Raw genomic sequence first — 6,000 nt, 5'->3', positions numbered from 1 at the left:
CGAAAAGGATCTGCTCCTTGGGCTAGTAATCTAGAGCTAGAAAGCACTACAATTAGGAGTGAGACTGAAGACCTCAGTTTGTTTGCAAAACTAATTAGCTAATGTTATTAAAAAGCAATACAGAATAAACCAGAGCATAACCAGACTCTACAGCTACCTGAATGATGGACAGTTGTGCTTAGGACATGCTGGAGGGGAGGGAAAGAACAAAACACCTGATGGATTAGATTAGATTTTGGTGCAAGCACTACACATACAGCTCAGAGTTAGGAAATGGCACAGAGAAGAGGGTTTCACCATAGAAAACACAACTACTTCACAGCAAGATTTATTAATACATCCAAAAGAAAGAAAGAAAATCATTTTGTCACACTATATACAGATAATACACAGTGTTTTATATACATATTACATCAGTTTTTACACAAGAAAAATATACATAAAAATGTAAACTTTTGTATACAAAAACCCTTAAACAAATTAAACAAGGACCAAATAACAAAAGGAGACCAAACTATCATCATTTTCATTGATTTCTTTTTCTTTTTTTAAAATGCTAACACAGTACGTTCATTGAGAAGTATGAGGAACTTGTGAGCCAACTGATCCTATTTAAAGGGAAGTACAAACAGGAGCATTCCTACCTGCCCTGGAACACTGTCAGAACCGCGCTGGGAGCTGCTGGCACTGCGACTGCTCTCCTTGGGCATCCCCAGGTTCCACTCTCCCCAAAGCGGCACACCTGCAGAAGCAGACAGGGCTTTCTGTGCCTGTCAGTGCGGTACAGGATGCAGCAGTGTGAGTTTGTATGTTCCCTTTGAGCAGTCACTATTGGATTCAGCTTCGCTGTAGCAAGCTGTCATTTTTCCCAGTGTGTGGTGGGCTGAATACATGTTGGGGATGAAAGGGAACAAGGAAGGGGTGAAAGAGACTGCTAATCCTTGATACCATGCAGTTACTTCAAAATCAGTTACGTTTGCAAGCTACAGTTCACTGGTTCAAATACACTGCCTCACCTGTGCTTTCCCACTGCAACTTTATGCTTTACACTCAAGTGGCCAAACAGCTGTACGAGGCTCTTTGTTAGAAGGCTGCTTCGGATATCAGTGTGATCACGCTGCCTTTAAAATGACACCAAACACAAACTTCTCTGAGACAGCCTTGAAAAGAGTGATATTTCCCTCTAAAGCACTTTAGATGGTCCATTTGCCACCTTCTGTTTTATTAAACCCCCAACACAGATATTTACTCTTAATTGCAAAGAGGATATTGGATGGGGATGACACCTGCTTTGCTCCACTTGCAGATAAATGTTTTGGGGGAATTTACAAACAAAGCAAAAAAACAAAACAAAACAAACAAACAAACAAACCCAACAAAAAAACCCCAACCAAGCCCCACAATAATACAATCCAAACCCTAAAACCTCAGGCATCAAACAAGAAGGGAACTATTGAATGATGATGAAAAATAGCAAAACTCTTTGGAAAGAACAATAGGCCCCAGCAAAGGCTTCTCACATTAAGTTGAAGACTTGTTACAGACATCTTATAAAAAACATCCATCCTCTTCAAGTATGTTAACGTGAAACATGATAGTGATGCACCAGAATTATTCCTGGAAAGGGCAGATGAGCACGAGATCTCCTCAGTGCCATCAGCACCACCAAAAGTAGGAGGTGAACAATGACTGAAGAAGGTAAAATAATGGGGGAAGCTGTGTAAAAGAAACCATGAATCATTAATTCTATTCAGAGAGGAGAGGTGGGCAGAACATGATTACAATATGCCTCAGAAGGAAATAAACACTTCAGAACTTGCACTTCCATTTCTTTCTTTCCATCCTAAAAGTGATGGTGGCAGTAAGGTCTGCTTGTTGTTTTGGTGGTGGTGGTAGTTTTTTGGTGTTTGTTTGTTGGTTTTTTTTTCTTCCTTTTTTCTTTTTCTTTTTTAATAACAAACCTTCTAGTCAAAATTCAAGAGAGAATTAGAAATGGCTTTAAATAATTAAAGAGTCTCCTTTTTAAAATAAAACTTTGATAATGCATTTCTCCGTTTCTTCTATATAATGCAGCTTCATAGAAAATATCTCATAAGGGGCAGCAATTTGCAAAACGTTTAAAAAAATGCCATCCAAGGTTTGTGACATATACACATGTATATGCAGGACATCTACACTCTATATGCATATTTAATCTATGAATGCATGAGTACATACTAGGAGAGGACCAACAAGTATGTTCTCCACATACATGAAGTGAAATAGGGTCATCTGTGTGTGCATATAAGTATTATACACACAGTGCACAACCATACCCATACACACGCCCAAACATATGTATTATAGAAACTGTCATGTGTGATTGCATGAAAGCTTGGATGGAGCAGTACATCAGTTACCTTTTCCTAATATAAACACAAGGAAGACAAAATTCCATGGCTGAACTGTGGCCAAGAAAAACAGTGCCATACCCAGATGAAAAATGTGGACTGCAATAAGGCCTGGTGGCAGAACAGAGCTGTGCTCTCCACTGAAAGCACAGGTAAGTGAGCCATGAAAGTCAGCAGTGCTTACGTGTGACTGAGCAGGTTTCTGACAGCTGCTTTCTGCTAAAAGGACAGGGGAACTCCAGTTAGCCAGAAAACAAAATAAAATACTTAAAAACACAATTTATTTGCATAAGCAACATCATTCAATGCACAACGAGATGCTAAGTACTTGCATGCTAATGGTCAACTCTGCAGCTCACTTTAAAATCTGTTTATTGGTAAAACTAACGAGCTGTGTTTCTCTTGATATCTTTGACAACAGCGCTGCTCAGAACCAAGCACAAGGCTGCTCTCCTTACAGGAAAGGCACACTGAGCTCCCTATTTTTCCCTGGGGCTGAAAATTAAGATGTGGGCTTGCTTTTCTCATTTTGAGTATTTACCTCTGAATAGCGGTGCTGGGTTAATCTTTTAATATGCTAGGTAACTTTGCATCAGTTTCTAAGAGAAGTTAGCATTCATCTGCAAATCAATCACAGTCATGGTCACATACAATTGAGTAACTGGAAAAATCCGCCTGGTGTCAAGCAAGCGCTCATGGCCCAATTCAGCTGCCACTGCAGTCACCCAGACAGTTTCTCTAATGCATAGGAAGAGCTGGACTGGGCCATCAGAGCTGCTTACTTCTATAGCAAGATAAGCTTCGGAGATACTGGGACAGGGAGGAGCTGGAATGGAGGTAATGGAGCAGCAAAGCAAAAGAGGTTGGCATTGCAAGAGGCCTCACTGAGTATTAATATACACAGAAGCAAAAATGTACCAAGAAAATTCTGCTTTGAAGGCTGAGGTAACCAAAATCAGTGGTGACCAAGATCAGACCAAGTACTGACACCAATCAGATCCCTCAGATGAACTAAGACTACCTTGTTTGGCACCACATGCTTACCTGTTACACATAGGTTATGGCCAGTCTTTCTTTCAGCTCACACACTTGTTCATGTTACAACTAATGCACGTGTGTGATACTATGTGTGCTATTCCATCTATACATCTGTATATATAAACACAGATAGATAGATTGCATTCATACCTATTTATCGTGCATCATGAGCACATTCAGCAAAGTGCTACCAACATCTCCTATACAGATATCTCTCCTGTACACACAAAAGCAGGTCTATTTCCCCCCCACAGGCATACAGCTTTATGCTGCTAGCTCCCACTTCCACCAAACAATGAGAAGGAAAGGCCTCTGACAACATCCACCTCCCTGCCCTGTTCACTCGTACATGCAGACGCATGAGAAAGGAAATGCATTGGAGCATGGACATACTGAGCAAAAAGGGAACATACAAAAACCTCAAGGTCTGATTTGCAACTGCTTTAAAATATATATAGATATAGAAAAAATTAAAATCTGTGCAATATTGGAAGCTCTGTTCATCTAAACAGATCGTTAAAGCCACCGGGATCAAAATCATTAAAAGTGAAACTGTACGAACAAGTAACACTTAGGTTTTACTTTTCTCCAGCCTAAAAGTTGTAGCTGATGCACAGTATGAAGTGTGAGTAAAAACGTTCTGATCCCTCACCCTTTCAAGTGAGAACTCTCGAAGAAATCTTCCTTCTCCAATTATGAAAAAAGCTAAAAGGCCAAAACCAAATTCCAGAACTCAAAAGTGGAATTCCCTGGCCTGAAAGTGTATTTTGCTTTCAGAACTGCTGAAACAGCAGTTCTGGAGTAAAATCAGTACACACAAAGACCTTCAGGGAAGAAAAGAATCCGCTTAGAAGACAAGAGCCTCTTACAGAACAGAGATCGGTCCTCAACCAGTGCCCCTTACAACCTGATCTGAAACCCAAGTACAGTTGATTAACTGCATTTTCCACGTCAGACCATAGGGAGATTCAGGTATTAATTTGCAAAAAATACACGATCCCTCTGTCTCACCATCCCACCAAATACAGAACTCCCCATTTCAAATCCTCCTGAAAAATATCACTAAGCCAACAACTTATAACACTGCTGACCACAGTGCAAAGCAGTTACAGTGTGAGGCTGAGAACAGAAAAACCATAATAGAGGGAAGAAGGGTTCCAGGACAGGAAGAGCAGTAGCCACAAGCTCACCAGACAAGAACTCAGTGGCGCATGTGGATATCTTGTTGTCCAAAGGACTGTGCTTCTATCCCACTGAATGTCTTATCAGCATTCTTAATTTCTACACAAAGAAAAGCACAAAAGTGGCACATTCTCCCTCTTACAAGACCGTAGTTTTTGAACTTAAAGCAAGGTGCTGAGCATTGAAACAATTGAGTATCACATACAATATGGACAAAGCACACATTCAGCAAGAGACCAACAGTATCCCACCACCATGTGCAATTCTAAGTGATCAACTTCTTACATGTTACGTCAAAGAACAGGAAAACAATCTTTGTGCCACTTATTCAGATGAATTTTAACCTGCTATGGAAGAATTAGAGATCATTTAATCTGTACAAATTTTTGACCTACAGCAAGGAAAGCTCCTTATTAAAAGCACATAAGTGCATCTTCTGAAATTACCTAGAGCTGCAAATTACAACTGAATCTTTGACATTTTAAATAATTATATTCAAGACTTAGTAACCTCTTAATGTCATTCCCTATGGATTATTTTACTCCTGTCTGCTGGTATTTTTACCATTTACTAAAGCAGGACTCAATATAGTTGATTTTTCTTTTTGTTTGCAGGCATATATGGCCTTCAGAGGCATTGGCAGGAACATACTTAGTAGTGCAAACATACCTTTTGAGCAATGAGAAGTTGCATAGCAGCTCCCTAAAAGATAAAAGAACACTTCAATTTATACTCAAAGAGCCCCTGAAGTGCACCACGTATGCACAGTGCAGAGAAAACATACCTTTGCGTGAGCTGCCACATAACGCCATTCTTAAGCCTGATTTCTTCACTTTTTCTAATATCAAGAAGGAACTGCTCCAAAGCTGTGCTGAGTTCTGACAGGCAATACACAGAACAGGCCTTCTACAGGTCTTTAATTCACTCCCTTTTAAGTACAGTTATGTAATCCACCCTGTTTGTGCTTGGAAAACGTTTTTACAAATTCTGCATAAAAATGACAATGCAAAACACAAAACACATACTAAAACACTAAAAAAAAAAAAAAAACCATAGCCAAAGTAGCACTACAAACCATTCTACTAGGAACTGACAGTACACACCTCTAGTTTTTGTCCAGTAAGAACTCCTCACTTTGTTCATAATCCTGTATTTTCTTTTGTTCTCAAGACATAACAACTTGTTATTTCCTTTAGAGCAATAAATGTCTGGAGCACGTCAAACCAAGTTCCAGCAATTCTGCTCATCTGCTGTGGACACTTACTCATAATTTATAAACAGGTATAGTACATGGCAAAAAATATTAACAAACATTACAAAAACAGTAAGAACAAGTTGTACCATGCAATCAGATCTGCCTTAAAAATCAACTACTGAAATATTGTTACAC

This window comes from Excalfactoria chinensis, chromosome 7, assembly GCF_039878825.1.
Source record: "Excalfactoria chinensis isolate bCotChi1 chromosome 7, bCotChi1.hap2, whole genome shotgun sequence".
Classification (NCBI taxonomy): domain Eukaryota; kingdom Metazoa; phylum Chordata; class Aves; order Galliformes; family Phasianidae; genus Excalfactoria; species Excalfactoria chinensis.
The sequence above is the reverse complement of the archived record's forward strand: the minus strand, read 5'-3'. Positions refer to the sequence as shown.